A 20,488-nucleotide genomic window follows, 5' to 3' on the forward strand; every position below is an offset into this window, starting at 1 on the left:
TTGCAGGATGCCATGTTCATGTATGCATCAACCACATGACCTTTATGGTTTTTCATGGGGAGTAGTCTAAGGCAATGATGGAACAAGAAGATAGTAAGTTACCCTAGCCAAGAATCAACTCCTAAGACCTCCCAAGGTACAACGTGCTCATGACTTAGACTACGCTGCTTGGAACGCATGAAGCCTTTAGTGTAAGGTTTCAGACTATATCATAGGGCAAGCCCTTGATGCAAGATTAGACTCTATCTCTTGGAACTTAAGAAGTCTTGGATGTTGGTTTTCAGACTATGCCGCTTGGAATGCATGAAGCCTTGGGCATAGGTTAGCAGACGGTATCGGAGGGCAAGCCCTAAGATGCGGGTTAAGACTACGTCTGTTAGGATCGATACCAGTTGTTAGCTCTGATACCAATTGTTAGGATCGCACAACAACGCACACGCTCGATCTAGATGAACACAAAGAATGGGATAGTGAAATTGCAAGGAGAACTCTGGCTAAAAGGATTTTGTTTTTATTGATGACTTCAGGTATGTACAACAAGAAAGAGTATAGAGAAAAGAAAAGTACGACTTCAAAGCTCTACCGGATCAGATATATATATAGTATAGTTTACTATATATAGCTTTACCAGATTTAGCCATCTACTATATATAGCTATTTACCATATATAGCTTTGCCGGATATTGCTTTACCATATATAGCTTTACTATATATAGCTTTACCAAATATAGCTTTACCGGATATAACCGTTGACCAAGCTATAAATAAGTATCAGGCTCCATAACCTAACAATTCTCCCACTTGGAGACTGATCTAGTCAACCAAGAATTTCACTCTCAAACGACCATGAGCATCTTCACTGCACCATACCAATTGAGGTTTTGCACAACCTCAATATTCCAACATCAACACATTTTGTCAACATGTTTGCTGGATTCTTTGCACCCTCTATCTTCTCAAAACACATCACCATCTTCAACTAACCTACGAGTGCAAGGGCATCGCCTTCTGTATTTTGAATGATAGACCGGGTTCCTCGCCAACAGCATGAGTCTCAAGAGTTTATTGAGTATCTGCTACAACATCACTATGTGAATCTTTTAGCAACTCAACCTCAACTCCCACTTGCTTCACCTCTGGTTTCTCAGCAAGGGTCTCAGGAGTTTCTTGAGTATCCGCTACAACATCACTCTGTGAATCTTTGAGCAACTAAATCTCAACTCCCACTTGCTTCACATCTGGTTTCTCAGCAAGAGTCTAAGGAGTTTCTTGAGTATCCGCTACAACATCACTCTGTGAATCTTTGAGCAACTCAACCTCAACTCCCACTTGCTTCACCTCTGGTGTTTCAGCGACGCTTCCGGCCGACGCAACTCCCTCTGGAGTTTCAGCGATGCTTCCGATCGACACAACCCCCTCTAGAGTTTCAACGACGCTTCCGGCCGACGCAACTTCCTCTGGAGTTTCAGCGACGCTTTCGGCCGATGCAACCCCCTCTAGAGTTTCAACGACGCTTCCGGCCGACGCAACTTCCTCTGGAGTTTCAGCGACGCTTTCGGCCGATGCAACCCCCTCTAGAGTTTCAGTGACGCTTCCGGCCGACACAACTTCCTCTGGAGTTTCAGCGACGCTTCTGACCGACGCAACCCCCTCTGGAGTTTCAGCGACGCTTCCGGCCGACACAACCCCCTCTAGAGTTTCAGCGACGCTTCCGGCCGACACAACCCCCTCTGGAGTTTCAGCGACGCTTCCGGCCGACGCAACTTTCTCTGGAGTTTCAGCGATGCTTTTAGCCGACGCAACCCCCTCTGAAGTTTCAGCGACGCTTTCGGCCGAAGCAACTTCCTCTGAAGTTTCAGCGATGCTTCCGGTCGATGCAACTTCCTCTAGAGTTTCAGCGACGCTTCCAGCCGACGCAACCCCATCTGGAATTTTAGTGACGCTTCCGGCCGACACAACCCCCTCTGGAGTTTTAGCGACGCTTCCGGCCAACCCAACCCCCTCTAGAGTTTTTAGCGACGCTTTCAGCCGACGCAACCCCCTCTAGAGTTTCAGCGACACTGCTTCCGGCCGACGCAACCCCCCTCTGGAGTTTCAGCGACGCTTCCGGCTGACACAACCCCTTCTGGAGTTTCAGCGACGCTGCTTCCGGCCGACGCAACCCCCCACTGGAGTTTCAGCGACGCTTCCGGCCGACACAACCCCCTCTAAGTTTCAGCGACGCTGCTTCCGGTACTTTTCTTCAATTCTCTAGCAGTCTTTGTGAAGCTAACTCGTTTCTATTTGCTCGTAACGCAGTTCTCTTAAGGACTCATAACAATCTCCGCATCAAATACATCTTGTTCATAGCCGACGGTTTTTCGTACATATTCGACAGCGTCTTTAACAGACCTGACGTTGTCTTCTCCTTGATAATGTTGAACGCCACGTTTCTGGATAACGTCAACAAGATCAGCCCCAAGGCTTGTCGATCCTTGAGCTTCCACTGTTCCGTGTTCATGGTATCCGACTTCACCCCCAACAGAGGTTCGTGAAGATCTTTCTGGTATAGATAATCTTCAATCTGCATTTTCCAGAAACCGAAATCGGATCCATCGAACTTCTCAATTCCAATCTTTGAACTTTCCATCTTCACAGATCGTGGTGAGTTTCGCCTGGCTCTGATACCAGTTGTTAGGATCGATATCAGTCGTTAGCTCTGATACCAGTTGTTAGGATCGATACCAGTCGTTAGCTCTGATACCAATTGTTAGGATCGAACAACAACGCACACGCTCGATCTAGATGAACACAAAGAATGGGATAGTAAAATTGCAAGGAGAACTCTGGCTAAAAGGATTTTGTTTTTATTGATGACTTCAGGTATGTACAACAAGAGAGAGTACAGAGAAAAGAAAAGTACGACTTCAAAGCTCTACCGGATCAGATATATATATAGTATAGTTTACTATATATAGCTTTACCAGATTTAGCCATTTACTATATATAGCTATTTACCATATGTAGCTTTGCCGGATATTGCTTTACCATATATAGCTTTACTATATATAGCTTTACCAAATATAGCTTTACCGGATATAACCGTTGACCAAGCTATAAATAAGTATCAGGCTCCATAACCTAACAACGTCGATTGAAACTCATGAAGCCATGAACGTAGGTTAAGATTGTATCGAGGAACTGGTGAAGCTTTGGACATAGGATTGTTAGGTGAATAGCTAGTGCCATAAATCCTAGGGGGAGTGTCTTGGAGAACGGATCAAGAACAGAACAAGAACAAAGAAAGTATCAGGAACAAGAGAAAGATCAAGGTCTAGAACATGGATCAAGAACCAAGTTCTAAGGACAAGAACCAATAACCAAGAACCAAGAACCATGTACTAAGGCCTTAAAGGATAACCAACGTTTCATAATCCAGGGACCAAGGTCCTCAGGATAATCAAGATAAGAACCCAAACTCAAGAACAAGAACTGGAGAACTTAAGTACTTACAACAATAACAAGAACAAGAACAAGACAACAACAAAGAATGTGGTACCCTAGAATATTAAGGACATGATTAAGAGCCTGCAAGTAGGCTACTTATAGAGTCTTTGTCTCATTCTTTATTCTCCATTTGTTTTAGGTAATAAGGAGTTGGTCGAGGTCGGGAGCGGACTCTGTAGCAGGTGCCATAGGCAAACCTCACTCGTTGTCCTCAACCCATTTGTTTTAAAACGTTTTGTGCCCGTTCGTTATTTTATATTTTAACTAGTATGTTGTGTTATAAATACTTATGTATAAACTTTATTTTGATATTATGTGAATATAATTTTTTAAATTCTTTTGTTTATTTCACGAAAAAAATTTCCGTCTTTTAGAACAATCGCGATAGCCCGATCCTTACAGAGTGGTATGAGAGCCCAAGGTTTCTCTATGGCCTAGCTTAGGAGGACTCCCTACTAGACCAAGTAAGTATACCTTTAAACTCTTAACTAGCAATTTGACAAACTAATCGTTTAATTAAACTAGCAATTTGACAGAGTGAGAGTATAAGATTACATATCGTTTTTAGTGTTTTGTATGCCAATTCCAAGTACAATTTATTAAGTTAAACACTTGTGTTAAGGAATCTCAAATGTGTATTAAGAACAAGTATCAAAGAAAACAAGAATGAACAAAAGAAAACTTACCCTAATATAGTTAATATAAAGGTTTCAAAAGTGGGATTTGAACCCACACCCACTCACAAAGACTAGAACTTGAGTATGGGACCTTAGACCACTCAACCATCCTAACTATTTATTTTGAGATCTAACATTGGTTGGAGAGGGGAATGAAGCATTCCTTATAAGGATGTGGAAAACTCTCCCTAATAGACGCGTTTTAAAACTTTTAGACATACAACGATAAGTAACAGAAAAAAAAATAATATCTGCTAACAATTGGAGAGGGGAACCAAGCATTTTCTTTAAGGTTGTAGATAACTCATTTTAGTAGACATATTTTAAAATCGTGAGGCTGATGGTGATACGTAATTAGCCAAAGTAGACAATATCTAATAGAGGTGGGCTTGGTTTGTAACAAATTGTATTAGAGCTAGTTATTGGGTGGTGTGCCAACGAGATTACTGGGAACACAAGGGGGTGGATTATGAAATACCACATCGGTTGGGGAGGGGATGAAACATTTCTTATAAGCATGTGGAAATCTCTCACTATTAGACGCGTTTTAAAACCGTGCGGTTGACGACAATATGTAACGAGCCAAAGTAGACAATATCTAGGCTAATACTCATAATTTGTTTGAATAGTTCAGTTGGTTAGAGCGTATGATTGTTAACGATAAGGTTGGGGAGGTTCAAGCTCTCTTTTTAGCAATGGGAATGAATCATTCCATTTTAGTATGTGGAAAAATTTAACCCTTCAACCAAAATGGACAATGTCATATAATTATGGAGGTTCATGATTCATAACATTGTTACATAGTCTTAGTCTAGCATCCTTAATAATAATGTTGAGTTATTTTTCAGGGGTACCTTCGATACAAAAACATAATGTAAAAAATATTTTCGCATAAAGCAGTTACATCATGCATATTCTAGTGACTCTAGTTCCCTAGAAAACTAGGGTCGTTAAATATAATCTACACCTGAACTTTCTATGACATAGAGAAAAACCCGTGGCAACTTGCTTGACCAAGGATTCGATTACCGCCTACAAGTGATTACTTATTTAGTTGCACTATATATTACTTTTCCTTTTTGGGGGATCACTAATTGTTAGTTAAGGTCACAGAGGAGGGTCGTCTCGAGCCGTCAGTTCTATGTGTTACGAGTTGTTGTCCTTAGTTTTCAAATCTCGTTCCAATTTTTATCAATTTTTTTCTTTGTCACGCAAGTTTTATGTGTTACGAGTAGTTGTCCTTATTTTTCGAATCACGTAACAATTTTTATCAATTTTTTTCTTTGTCAGTACCTGTCATGAAAAATGATTTGAAGCCTTGAAAATTGAGTTATTATAGTTGTGCTTTGAAGTTTTTAAAATTGAGTTATTGTCGTTGTGCCCTATTTAGCTTATCTAAGTTATTCCCGGCTATTGGTGCCATGCAGTTTAACTCTTCTAAGCATTTCAGAAATCAGGTAATTTAGTTATGCTCTTACCATTTCCCCTACTATCGATTCAAGTTCCAATAGGTGAGTTGGCGAATATGCACTATATGACTATATGACATATGACTCCTGAAAGATCAAATGATTGGTGACTTGCCACTTGAGAATAGTTGGCAAGACCAAAACCTACGAAAGAAAAAAACATTAAAAAATTAAAAAAAAAATTATAAAACAAAAGCTTTGAGAACTAAACTTGATGGTTGGGTTGATGATTAGGGTTGCCTAATCAATTTGGTATGAGAGCCTAGGTTGCATCTATGTGGCCTATTCTAGAATTGATTTTATCTCTGGTTGATTCGTTTATGTTTTTCTTTTCTTCAAATCTGTCCATTTATTTCTTGCTGCCATTTCCATCCTCTTCATCATCTTTTGACCTTGTTCTTCTTTTCTTTTTGAAGATCATATTTAGACATTGAAAAAAAAAACAAAAAAAGAAATCCTTATCATATTTGTTCATTATAAATGGTGGTTACCATTTATTTTAGACCATTTATATCTTTATTTCTATATGGGCTATCAGATTTTAGACCATTTATATCTTTATTTCTATAAATGGTCCTTACGAGATTTATATGGGCTAAAATACTCCAAAATATTCTATAAGGGATGTGACTAGTTGTGAATTCTTCCTACCCTGGTCATATGCTATCAAAGTCGTTGTTGCTTATTCGCTTTTAGCTTATAACATTGCTTTCTTTAAACTTTTTTTTCAATGTATTTCCTTTCTCATGTTTTCTAAAATACTTCTCTCTTGAAGCTTGTTGTGGCTGAATTTTGTGATTACGCTAATATATGGTGGACATCATTGAAAATAGAGTGGAGGAGAAATTATGAAGAACCAATTGAAACGTTGGAGGAATTAAAGACATTAATGAGAAAAAGTTACATTTTGAAGCATTATTCTCGAGTACTCGAGTAAAAACACTAGATTCTGCTATAGGGATCCAAAAGTATTAAAGAATATTACACAGAAAGGGAGGCCCTTATGAATAGAGCATGCATTGATAAAGACGAAGATGATACAATGGCGAGATTCCTCGGTGGGATGACCTGAAAACTTGCTCACTAAGTGGATCGGCAAGCATACTTCGATATACAAAAATTGTTATACCTTGCTATTAAAATCGCAGGGCAACTAGCTTGGGAGAACGAGAACTCCAAGAGGTATGCTATTTCTAAGTCTATTACTTACAACGCTTGGAAAAAAAATGCAAATATTGAAAGGATAAATTTCAAGGTTAGAGGCAAGTATGAGATTGAAAAAAAGAACAAAGATGAGACATCCAAGGGTAAATAGGAAGTGGAGGAATACAAGGTCATATTAGTGGTGATTATCCTAACAATTGAGTCATGATCATAAAGAATGGACAAGTTGTCTCACATAGTGAGGAAAGTGACCAAGATGAGCTAGTTGAAGAAGAAATCCAAGAGAATGAGGAGAAATTGAAAGCTTAAAAATTGTGAAAAGAATAATGAAATTGAAAAAAAAAAAATGAAAGAAAGTGAGTTGTTTGGCTAGAGTTGGAGAGGTTAGAAGCCGACTGTTTTCACAAAAACCATCTTTATACTTGTGTACAAGTAAGGATGTTTGGTCTCTAACGATAACAATTTTTATTTGCCTTGTATGTTTCAATCTCTTTTACAAGAATTTGAGAATGTGTTCCAAGATGAAGTACCTAAAGGACTACCTCTCATGAGAGATATTGAACATAAAATAGATTTTATAACGGGTGCAATCATTCCTAATAGGCCAGCTTATAGAGAAAACCCAACTAAGACTAGAGAAATTTAGAGGCAAGTTGGGGAGCTCATGGAGAAGGGCTATATACGAGAGAGTTTGAGTCCATGTTCTGTACCAGTCTTATTGATGCCAAAGGAAGATGGAATGTGGCACATGTGCGTGGATTCTTGAGCCATCAACAAAATCACTGTAAAGTATCAACGTCCTATTCCTAGGCTAGACCATATGCTTGATGAATTGCATGGTTCATATCTATTTACAAAGATTGATTTGAAATCTGTATATCATTAAATTAGAAGGCATATAGAAGATGAATGGAAAAGAGTTTTCAAGACTAAGGTTGGATTGTATGAATGACTTGTTATGACTTATGGGTTAACTAATGCTTTTAGTACTATGCGCTTAATGAATCACGTTTTAAGAGAATATTTAGGAAAGCATGTTGGTGTACATGTTAATGATATTTTAATTTATTCAAAGACTTTGTATGAGCATGTGAAGCATGTTAGGTAAGTTTTGATTATGCTTAGGAAAGAGAAACTTTACGCTAATTTTAATAAGGGTAGTTTTTGCATGGAAAAACTTAACTTTTTTGGCTTCATAGTTGGTAAAAATGGAGTACAAGTAACTTCTTGCTATGAAGCTGAAGGATTCCTTAATGTGAATGAAAAGAGACCGTAGATAGGATTTTGAAACTTACCCCTAATTCGAGCCCAAAACGGATTTTCTTCAATTGGGCTTGTTTTTTAGGTTATTTCTCTTTGTTGTCTTCTATGGAAACATTCCTTGGAGGTACAATTGGGATCGTCCTTGCTTGACATATTCTTGTTTATCCTCGGATTGAAATTTTGAGTTTTCCTTGAAGCTGTTCAATGACGAATTGGATTGGGGGAATGATTTCTAGGCACTTTCAGCTTTGTAAGAACAAGTTTGAATCGAAATGGTGTAGAATTGCTCTCGAATTTGGAAGAAATCTGAGAGTAGGAGACCCAAAATCTAAACGCTTATTGCTTACTATTGGGAGCTCGATTCTTGTTCCAAACTATTGCCTAAACGTTTATGAACAACATAGTGGAAAATAGATAACATTAGTTTCAATAAAAATAAAGCAATGCCCTAATATAACCTAAGGATCATTAAAAATAACATGAATGCAACTGCCCTAAATTTGATTCCTTGGCCTTCAACGCAACGTTGTCATCCGTAAATGGGTATCTTACCTTTACTTTAAAATAAGAGTATTATGTGGATTGAGTACTTTAATAAATACTCAGTAAGTAATCCCACTGTTAGGGTCGGAATATGAATCACGTGTAATATAGTGGGATCTATCCTTTCATAAATACATTGTGGCATGGGATTGGGCTTTGCTTTTCAGTCCGAGCAGAGTTGAATATGTTGTACTTCCCTACACACGACCCATGAATGTGCATATTGGCCACCAGGTGGGTTGGTATAAGAGTACTCTGTGGGTCTGCCTCGTCGAGCTTGTGCACACTCACACTACCAAATACCATGAAGGGAAAAGACCCGCATAATATCATAAAGAACATAAATATTGTAAGGTATGTGTCTGTACTAATCATAATGGGGAAGTATCCCGATGCACCTCCCATATAAAATACATGAGATCCCTAACATTAAAACACGACATAATGTTCCTATGAGACATACATAATTGATTATTGTCATATTGTTCATGATTAACAATACATAGGCATAGGGTGTACTAAACATAATATAGAAGTATCTCGATGCACGTGGTATACAAAATGCATGAGGTCCCATAACATTAAAGAATGACATATATTCATGGCACTAGTCGTACCTCCAATCTATTCCTAGCATAGTGTTCCTATGAGATATAAATACTTGATTCATTTCATATTTTTAATTATTAACAATACATGATTTTCTAATGTCTCATACTCCTAGAATAGTGTATATGATATCATAGCGTAACTTGTATGCAACATATCGTATATCATAGCATATACATAACATAGTATATGTCATACAATCATAAAACACGACATGTGTAGGGGCCACAGGTAGCGATGTCCATTCCATGTCATCATCCCCACCATCTATTTCATTCTCCATTTCCACGAAATTCTCTATTTATTTGTGTGGGGATCAGGGTAAGGGATTCATCGCAAGGAAGTGGCAGGGATGGATTCCCCATGAGTCAGTCTTAGAGGAAAAGGCCAAGAGTGTTGAAGATGAAAGGCCAAGAATCTTTACAGGAACAATGACTTTTTATGGGTTAGGAAACAGTGGCATCCTTATGTCTAGATTTAGTTTTAGAAGACCTTATAAATACGTTTGTTATTACTATTGTAAAACCGTAAAGTAGAGCAGAGAAAAAAAAAAAGAAACAGAGAAGCAATAGAAGATTGTTTTTTCAGATAAACAGAGTGTTCTTTGTCTCCTTCTATCGTCAGTGTGTGTGAGAATTATTTCACAAATTTATGAGTTTTCTTTAACAAATTTGTATCAAGCCAATGACGAATGTGACGGGTCAAATGCCGCTATCGCATTCATATGAAAGCTTTTCTCGGTTCTCAAGATGCATGGGAGGTGGTCGAAGAAGGGTTAGAAGAACCAAAAGATACCACAGGTTATACAGCGGCACGAAACAAGGTGTTAAAAGAGGTGCGATAAAAGGATAAGAGGACACTATACATGTTGTTCCGAGTCGTTGACGAGTCGGGCTTTGAGAAGCTTGCAAGTGCAACTACTTCAAAAGAAGTGTGGGACACTTTAGGAAAAGTGTTCAAAGGATCGACCGAGTCAAGCAAGTGCGTCACCAAACTTTTCGTGGCAAGTTGGAGAGCATGAAGATGAAGGAGTCAGAAAGTGTATCTGACTACATCATGCATGTACAAACTGTGGTAAACCAACTCAATCGAAATGGAGAAATGTTAGCCGAGACCCAGGTTTTGGAGAAGATTTTAAGGTCATTAACCAACAACTTTGAGAATGTTGTATGCGCGATAGAAGAGTTAAAGGACCTAGCGACGTTCACAGTCGATGAGCTAGCCGGTTCTCTCGAGGCACACGAGCAACGTAAGAAGAAGAAGGAGGAAACACTCGATGAAGCACTTCAAATCAAGGCGTCAATCAAAGATGAAAAGGTACTCTATTCTCAAAATTTTGAAGGTAGACGTTTTGACCGTCCAAGTAGTAAAAATGGTCATGGTGGTCAAGGCAGCAGTCATGAAGGAGAGTATAAGAAGAAGGGACAGTCGAGACAAGAAAATTGGCATGGAAGAGGACGCAGTCAAGGAAGAGGGGACCGATCAATTTACTCCAACATTCAGTGCTACAAATGTCACATACATGGTCACTATGCAAATGATTGTAACTCTGATAATGTTACAACTGTGGCAGAGGGGCGTTTTGTAAAAGATTGTCGAGCTGATAAAAAGGTGGAAGAAACAATCAACCTAGCCTTGGATGACGCAACAAACGAAGGTCTTCTCTTAATGGCTCAAAATGAAGATCTGAAAGCAAAAGAACACGGCAGAGCAAAAGACGATGACGGTAGTTGTGAGGCGGTGGAAGTCGTTGGAAACGAGGGGATACGCAGCGGATTTGGCAAAATTGCAATATTGGAGATGAGAAAATCGAAGAAGGAATCTGGATTGAACACGCGATCAGCGAACGAGCCAAAGAAACTTTCGGATCATCAGAAAGAGAACAGAGATTTAGAGCAACAACCAAAATCTGCCGTGGATAAATCTGTGGAGATGTCTCAGTTGCAGACCTTGAAATCACTGAAAAAGAAAAGAAAGCTTGAAATGGAGATTGAAAGGTTAGAGAAGGAAGTGGCGGAACTGAGTGAGAGTTCTTTCTATCTCAAATAGGAGAAGGAAGAGAATGGGAAGGTAATTTCTGAGCTTCTGAAGAGAAATTGAAGGTGTGGAGAGAGAGAGGTCAGTTGCTGATGAGTCGTGGGTTCAAAATCGGAGGTGCGCGCTAGGAAGTGAAATTCTTTACATTGAAGCGTGGCACCATGCGGATCGGGTCGAACATCCTTCGAGTGAAACTGGGTTAGACGTGGGCATGGGTCGGAAGAGCTACCGCGTGTCGCATATCGAGTGGAGACGCGTCACTTTACAACGTGCCTGACGCGTTATTCCACCCAATTGTCAATACGTGTCCCTCAGGCTGTCTGACACGCGGCTTGCTGGTTGTCTGACGCGCTTTCCCTCCCGCAATTTGACATGTGGCTTGCTGGAAAATTTTCTCTACTGACAGTTGCAATACTAAATCTGGCCTTCAAAGTCAGTTCATTTACCTCCTTCTTGTTCCTGAAAGGACTCTCAGAAATCCTCGAATTTCATCCTTCATAGAAGAACATATCGAACAGCTCAGATCTAAAAAAAAATTGTGAAAGTCATTTACCTCCTTCTTGTTCCTGAAAGGACTTGAATTTCATCCAACGTCATCTGGGTAATTGTAGACAGACTGACTAAGACAACCCACTTCATTCCAAGAAAGTCCACATATCGAGTGGATCGGTGGGCTCAGTGATATATCAAGGAGATAGTACGCCTACACGGGGTACCAGTGTCCATAGTATCAGACCGGGACACCAGGTTCACCTCTCAGTACTGGAGGAGTCTTCAGAAGTCACTAGGAACTCAGTTGAGGTTCAGTACAGCATTCCATCCTCAAACGGACGGACAGACTGAAAGGCTGAACCAGGTTTTAGAGGACATATTGCGAGCCTGCTCCTTAGATTTCGCTGGGTGCTGGGACGAACATCTGCCTTTAATGGAGTTTGCCTACAACAATAGTTATCAAGCGACCATTCAGATGGCCCCCTTCGAGGCACTGTATGGGCGTAGGTGTTGAACACCTGTGTTTTGGGAAGAGGTAGGCACGCAGCAACTACTAGGACCAGAGTTGGTCTAGGTCACCAACGCAGTGGTGCAGAAAATCAAGCAGAGAATACTCACCGCACAGAGTCGACAGAAAAGTTATGCATATGTGCATAGAAGGGACCTTAAATTTGAGGTGGGTGACCACGTGTTTCTGAAGGTGGCCCCTATGAGGGGGGTGTTGAGGTTCGGAAAGAAAGGGAAATTGAGCCCAAGGTTCATAGGCCCCTTCGAGATTTTAGACAGAGTTGGGGTTGTGGCTTACAGAATTGCCCTACCACCGAACCTTGCCGCCGTGCACAATGTGTTCCACATATCCATGCTGTAAAAGTATACTCCCGACCCTACTCATGTAATCGAGCATGGGAGGCTCCTCTTTGAGAAGATCTGTCTTATGAGGAGAAGCCTAGTAGAATTTTGTCTCGAGACACTAGGCGGTTGCGTAATAAAGATATTCCCTTGGGAAAGGTCTCATGGGGTAACCACCGTGAGGAAGAGGCAACCTTGGAACGAGAAGAGAACGTGAAGAAATCTTATCCCGAACTCTTCCAAGAGATAGCTACTTCCGGGGACGAAAGTTCCTAAGGAGGGGAGAATTTGTAACACCAAAAAAAAAAAAACAAAAAAAAAAGAAAAGGCGGGGGGCTAAGTCAACTGAGGGGCAAAAAGGTCATTTTGCCCCTCCAGCCCTAATAGGGGTCCAAGGAGAACCCCGTCAGATTCTCTGCAAAAGAAAGAAGGAGTTAGAGAGAAATTAAAGAGGAGTCAGCCGGGAAGATTAACGAACCACCGTCGGAATCCATCTCCAGACGAGACTCGTGCAAGGATTGAGAGGCTAGCAAGGCCGACGCTCCGTCAAAACCTAAGAACATTTCGCGAGGTAAGGTTTCTGAACGACATTGCTCAGATCTGAGTTGTCCCCTACGTGAATCAATCCTAAAATGCTGAAATATTCACCTAGGAACAACTCATGCACGACTGTGAAGAAGTTTGGCCGAGACCTCAACCCAAAGGCGGAGATCCGAGAGTCGTTCGAGAACGGTGAGCGAACTTCTGACATTCTTAAATCATCCGATAGTTAAGAAAAAATTACAGAAAAATACTAGGACGTAGCCTGTAACACGATCTAGAACTTTGCTGAAGGAATCATATCGATCGAATCTACAGATCGAAAGATATGAAAATTGGAAAAAATAGACTGGGTTTCGGTTTTCAGAGGACAAAGAAGAAAGAAGAAAGAGAAAGAAAAAAAAACGGCCGGCGAGCGGCAGAGGGCGGCGACAGGCGCCGAACACGCGTTGACCATCGATTGGAGCAGTGCAGCTCCAGCAATGCGTCGACACGTGTCGCCTGCAAGCCGGGACGAACCGCAACGCGAGCCAAACCGACCGAACCGGGCCGGCCTGGCCGACCGCGACTGCTGGTGCGTGAGCGCGCGTGGAACGGCCAATTTGGCCCGATTGTTTTCTGTTTGCCCGATTATTATCCCGATTCCAGTTCTAATTTTGTTTTTACGTGAATAGGGACCTAATTTAAAGAAATCAGTATTTTTGGACACCTCACGGGCAAAGAAACGCTAGCAAAAGGGCACGCGTCAACCAGATAAGTCACCACCCGGTATTTAGGAAGAAATACTTGTAGGATTCGCTCGGATTGTATGCATGCTAGTAGTTCTGATTCAGATTAGCTCTCCATGTAAACTATTAGTCAGATTAACTATTGTGTTTATATTGGGTAAATTACATGAGTGTTGCTGTATGTTTTAAGCTTCCGCTGTATGTGTGCATGTGTTAATTTATGTTAGAATTGTGTATGCCGGGTTTCGGGTGCTTGATGGATGAATTCGCCCCATTGAGCACGAACTTCGTGCTCTGAGTGCTGGATGGAGGTCATCGCCCCGTTGAGTCGGTATGCCTAGTTTGCATGAATTACATACTATGATGTTAGAAAAAGATTGCATGCACTCTGTTAATTGCTAGGGCCATTACTATGATAAGATTAGGGAATTTCTGTTAGGAGCGATATGCCGCTCTAGTCAGACTTAATTTTTCTCTAGAAACTTAGCGGTTTACCACGGCAAGAAGATACCCCGGAGTGTTCATAGATTGCTAGCATGTGAACGGTATCTATAGCTTCGTGGGAGGACCAAGGGGTCCCTGATCAGTCCTTACTGCTCTTAGCCATTTCGGATGGGAAATGTGTCCCCACGTCGTACAGCCCATTAGCTGCATGGGAACGGGTTGGGTTGCGTCCCCCATAGGTGGACTAGATGGGCGTAGGGGTACTCAGCACACCCCTAGGCTAAGTACCATGTAGTCTCAGATAGCCATGTAGAGGTAGCACCTCATAGAGAGATATCGACCACATTAGTTTGGCATAAAGAACCTCTAGGCGTTTAATGAAAGAACGAAGAACCAGTGAAACCCAAGGGGCAAGCCACAAGGGACCAAGATTAGGACCAGATGTCCTAGAACCGAAATAGGAAACCGTGGCAACCTGTTAAATTAAGATGCGAAGAGAGCCTACAAGTAGGTGGCTTACTGAGTATAAACTTTATACTCATCCTTGCTATGTTTTCCTTTTTTTTCAGGAGCATGAGGCGTCAGTCAAGAGTGGGCTTGATCAGCCGGGAAGTGTCACAGAGGAATGGGTTGTCCCGGGGCGTTAGTCCAGTCTTAGTCTTTATTTTTATATTTGCATTCTTTTGAAATTTATTTTCCAAACGGTCTTGTGTTCTGTGTTTGTCGTTCGAAAAACTTTATTGGAATTTGATGATTTTCTTTATTTCATATTTAAATCTCTTTGTGCATTTGTGTCGTGTCGTTAGTCACGGTCCGTAGTAAAATATTGGGCTGTGACAGATAGGGTTTCAACGCAATAACACAATAAAATTAATTAATTTAGTAGATCATTTGTACAATTATTCAACCATTCTTCTTCACTCATTTCCATCCTACTTTAATAGAGTTCACAGAAAGGTTATTTTGAAACAAATTTAATGTTAAAAAAAGATACTTATTTAATAAGTTTTTCCCATCCATATTTTTTAAAAGTTTATTTGAATATTCTAGGTAACATTACCGAAGTAAAAAAAAATCAAATTATTTATGAAATACTCAAGCCATGTACTAACTTAATCTGTCCGGTAAAGGTAAAGAGCCTATGAACTGATGAAGGTGAACGTTGGGCAGGCCATGGAAGTCAGAACAGACAATAATAGTGCAGTAGAATATTTTGAATGTCTTGAATTTTACGTTAGTACATGATAGGACATATTGGATTTCAGTCAATTTTGTTAGGTGTTTGTGTGAAGCTTGATTTTCCTTTAAAACGGTTGAATTTCATGTTTTGAATTGATTACATAAGTCCATGACCTTATTTTAAAAATGTCTATTATGAATTTCCGTATTTATGATTTAAGCAGGCATGAGTTGACGTCACTAATTAGCTTAAGAAACTTAGGAGTGTTACATTTTATGTTATGATATGAATGAAATATATGTTATGAATCTACGTTGCGATATGAATGATATATAATGCTTGAACCTTCACATATTACACCACGCATATTATGTTAACATGTTCACGTTGTGCCTATGAGACATTGATAAACCATGTATATTAGCCAAAAATATTTGTCCAGTATACGTATGTATGTCTCATAGGAATGCTATGTCATGAAAAATAAAATGGATGTATTATTTGCATCATAACTATGTATCATGATTCAAAACTATAGGACCTCATTCATTTCGCATGTCAAATGCATCGAGAGACTTTCTCGTTATGATTAGTACACGTGTGTACACTTTCTTATTATGTACACTATGATATTATGCATGCTCCTTTCCCTTTGTGGTTTTTGGCAACGTTAGTGTTCGCTAGCCTGCCATCAGACCCATGAGGTATGTATACGAGCTCACTTAAGGGATCCATGTACGCATGTGTGTTTCGTGTATAGAAAAGTACTACACATCAAACCTTACTCGAACTTGAAGTAGAGAATAAGGTCAAGATGTCTTAAGAAAAGATAGATCCCACCATGATTGTACGTGATTGCATTTTTTAACCTGAATAGTGGGGTTACTTACTAAGTATTTTTAAATACTCAAGTCACGTGCTACTTCTTTTCTAGATAAAGGTAAGCCAACAATGTATGAATGACGGCGTCACTGTGGAGACCATGGAAGTGAGTCAAAGTAGTTGCATTTGCATTTGATGTAGTAGCCCTTGGATTTGATAAGTGTGTTGCATTATTTTAAATTATTGTATTTTGATTTCGATATTTGTTGGTTTAAATGGTTTTTTATGAATCTTTTGAGTCCATAACATTGTTTTAGTAAATTATTTTAAAGGATTTATGCACTTGGTAATCATGACATGCATGTCGTAGGGACCTTACTTTTTAATGGAAAATTAGAGTCGTTAGACAATAAGTAATCGATTGTACTTGATATATAATCTAAATTTTTTTAATTCTCGTACTCATTTAAAATGCATTCAAGTACATCAATTGATAAACTTTAATAATATAATAAATTAGATATATTTTATGGTGTATCAAATTGTTCATGTAATAGTTAAAAATAAAAACAAAAGTCCAAGTGGAAGGAATGGAAATCATGACGAGTTGTGAGAATTCTCGTGAATCCAATTGTCCATGCCAGATTGAAGAAAAATACTTCACTCATTTAATTTAGATCCATGATATGTCATTCCTCCCTTCTTAATTTGAGATACCTTTCACTTGTATTTTAGACACTTCCCCAGCAAATGTTTCATAAACTTGTGAGATTAAAGAAAGTTTAGGAAGATATTAATATTCATTTTGAGATTGTTTTATCAATGGTTATTATTTGTTTTACCGAGAGAGCTTGAAATTGGTCATTGCTTCATTTAAGGGTGTAATTCCTTTAAAAATTTGACCTACATTTATAATTTGAATCTAATTCATAATGGTCTTGATATTGCCCATCAAAATCAAGGATCAGAATTTAATTCAAAGTATTTAGAGTAATTTAATAACAAATTTAAAAGATAATCTAAGTCATAGTTTAATGGGGAGAATTTTATGTTGTGGTCGTGAAAACTTTGCCAATAAATACCGTTTTTTATCCAACTGGCATAGGTTGACTAAGTTGCATAACTTGTAATGTAATTTTTTATGTTATCTGGGATGGCTTAGTTGGGAGAGCATTAGATTGGAAGGTCTTGGTTCTATCTGCATTCATCGCACCTTAAAGTTTAGTTGATTATTATTTCTTTTTAAAATATAATGAATTATTGGAAATAGCTTTACTTATGAATTTTTATTTTTAATGTTAGCAGGGATAGCTCAGAAGGTCACGTGTTTAATCTCCATGTTCACCGCACCTGTAACTATTCAACTGGATTATCACATTAACAATTTGAATCAAATAAAGTGACATTAACCATTTGAATCACCTCAACCCCACTTGTTGAACTTGACCAAATGTCTATAACATAACACTAACAAAGTCTTTTTAATCTAAAATACCATTGAACTTGACCATTATAGTGCCTCTCAAACGTAGGTAAAGTTTAAATTCGAGTCTCCTTGTCAAACTCATTTGGGAGCTCATCTCAACCATGATGGCGTTCAACAAGAGAGACCTCGAAAATAGCCGGACTCGAAAATAGCCGGATTATCGCATTAACCATTTGAATCACCTCAACCCACTTGTTGAAATTGAAACAAATATCTATAACATAACACTAACATAGGTACGATGTTCATAAAAGTCTTTAATCTACGATAATATTGAACTTGACCAATAAAGTGCCTCTCAAAATGAGCTTAAGTTTAAATATAATTGGTGACAAAAGATGAAACTATAAAATTAAAAGAAATAAGAAAATAATATTCAATTTCAGAGAACCAAACCAGAATCTCCTAGGTGAAAGCCAAATATCCAAACCGTTGGACAACAATGAATTTTTTGTGTAGTTGTCCTAAAGTCTTTTGTCTAATCGCTCAAGAGTTTTACTATGATGTTTTGGGTAATGTCTAACTCTTCGACACGTCCTTTCATGTGTGTGATAGAGTTCTCAGAATTACCGCGACGTTTCGAGCTGTTCGATCGTGTGGCTCTTTCTTCAAAAGGGTCAACATCAAACTTCGATCGTGTGGCTCTTTCTTCAAAAGGGTCAACATCAAACATCAGGTCTTTGATTGGCAACCCGTCCAGAGGAGCGTCGATTGCATCAATTCCATTCACCTTCGTGCGCCATGAGTTTATGGTGCATGACCCATTTTTTAAACCATTCACCTTCGAGCGCCACCATAGTTTTGCATCGTCCATGAGATGCATTGCGACCAACGTAACTCTTAGGTCCTATGAGCAAGTAACAGTAACCTTCAAGTATTGTTCTACGTAAAAAATAAAGCTTTTTAATTCCTTAGCATCCCGATTTACATTTAAGGGGTTGTGTTCTTGGATTTTAAGTTTGTTAAGCCCACATGAACTTGGCTTGAGGTGTGGTTCTCTACAGCCCAACTTGTCAAACTCACTCGAGTGCTCATCTCAACCATAACGTCGTTCAACAAGAGAGACCTTGAAAACGACTGGATTATCGCATTAACCATTTGAATCACCTTCTCATCTCATCCATGACGTCGTTCAACAAGAGAGACTTCGAAAACGACTGGATTATCGCATTAACCATTTGAATCACCTACTCATCTCAACCATGATGTCGTTCAACAAGAGAGACCTCGAAAATGACTGGATTATCGCATTAACCATTTGAAATTGAACAAAATATCTATAACATTACTCTGACAAAGGTACGAAGTTCATAAAAAGTCTTTTTAGTCTAAGATAGAAACTGTAAAATAAAATGAAATAAGAAAATAACATTCCATTGCCGAGAATCGAACCCAAGTCTCCTGGGTGAAAGCCAAATATCCTGACCGCTGGACAACAATGGATTTTTGGTGTAGATGTCCTGAAGTATTTTGTCAGATCGCTGAAGAGTTTTAGCATGATCTTTTGCTTAATGTCTAACTCTTCGACACGTCCTTCCCTATGTGTGTTAGAGTTCTCAAGGCTACCGCGACGTTTCGAGCTGTTCGATTGTGTGGCTCTTTCTTCAAAAGAGTCAATATCAAATGTTAGGTCTTTGATTGGCAACCCATCCAGGGGAGCGTCGATTGCATCGATTCCATCAACGATCTTCCCATGAGTTTATGGTGCATGACCCATTTTTTATACCATTCACCTTCGAGCACTACCATAGTTTTGCATCGTCCATGAGATGCATTGTGGCTAATGTAACTCTCAGGTCGTATGAGAAAGTTCCTGTAGCCCTCAACTCTCAGGTCGTATAATAGAGTTCTTAGAGCTACCACGACATTTCGAGGTGTTCGATCGTGTGGCTTTTTCTTCAAAAGAGTCAACATCAAATGTCAGGTCTTTAATTGGCAACCCATCAAGGGGAGCGTCAATTGCATCGATTCCATCAACGGTCTTCCCATGAGTTTATGGTGCATGACCCATTTTTTATATCATCCACCTTCGAGCGCTACCGTCCATGAGATGCATTGTGGCCAACGTAACTCTTAGGTCCTATGAGCAAGTTCCTGTAACCTTCAAGTAGTGTTCAACGTCAAAAATAAAGTTTTTTTAATTCCTTAGCATCCTGGTTCCCATTTAAGGGTTTGTGTTTTTGGATTTTCAGTTTGTTAAGCCCAACATGAGCTTGGCTTGGGGTGTGGTTCTCTACGACCCTCCTTGTCAAACTCACTCTGGTGCTCATCTCAGTCATCTCAGCCATGATGGCGTTCAACAAAAGAGACCTTAAAAATGACCGAATTATCACATTAACCATTTGAATGACCTCAACCTCACTTGTTGAAATTGAACAAAATATCTATGACATAACACTATTAAAGGTTCAAAGTTCATAAAAGTCTTTTTAATCTAAGCTACTATTGAACTTGACCATTATAGTGCCTCTCAAATCTAAGTTCATAAAAGTCTTTTGAGTTTAAGATACTATTGAACTCATCCATTATAGTGCTTCTCAAACCTAGGTAAAGTTTAAATATAATTGGTGACAAAAGATGAAACTATAAAATAAAAAGAAATAAGAAAATAAAATTTCATTGTCGAGAATCAAACTGGGGTCTCCTCGATGAAAGCCAGATTTTCTGTGTAATGTCTTCGACACGTTTTTTTTATGTGT

The sequence above is a fragment of the Cucurbita pepo genome, chromosome 16 (genome assembly GCF_057944985.1).
Source record: "Cucurbita pepo subsp. pepo isolate OVF chromosome 16, ASM5794498v1, whole genome shotgun sequence".
NCBI classification, from domain to species: domain Eukaryota; kingdom Viridiplantae; phylum Streptophyta; class Magnoliopsida; order Cucurbitales; family Cucurbitaceae; genus Cucurbita; species Cucurbita pepo.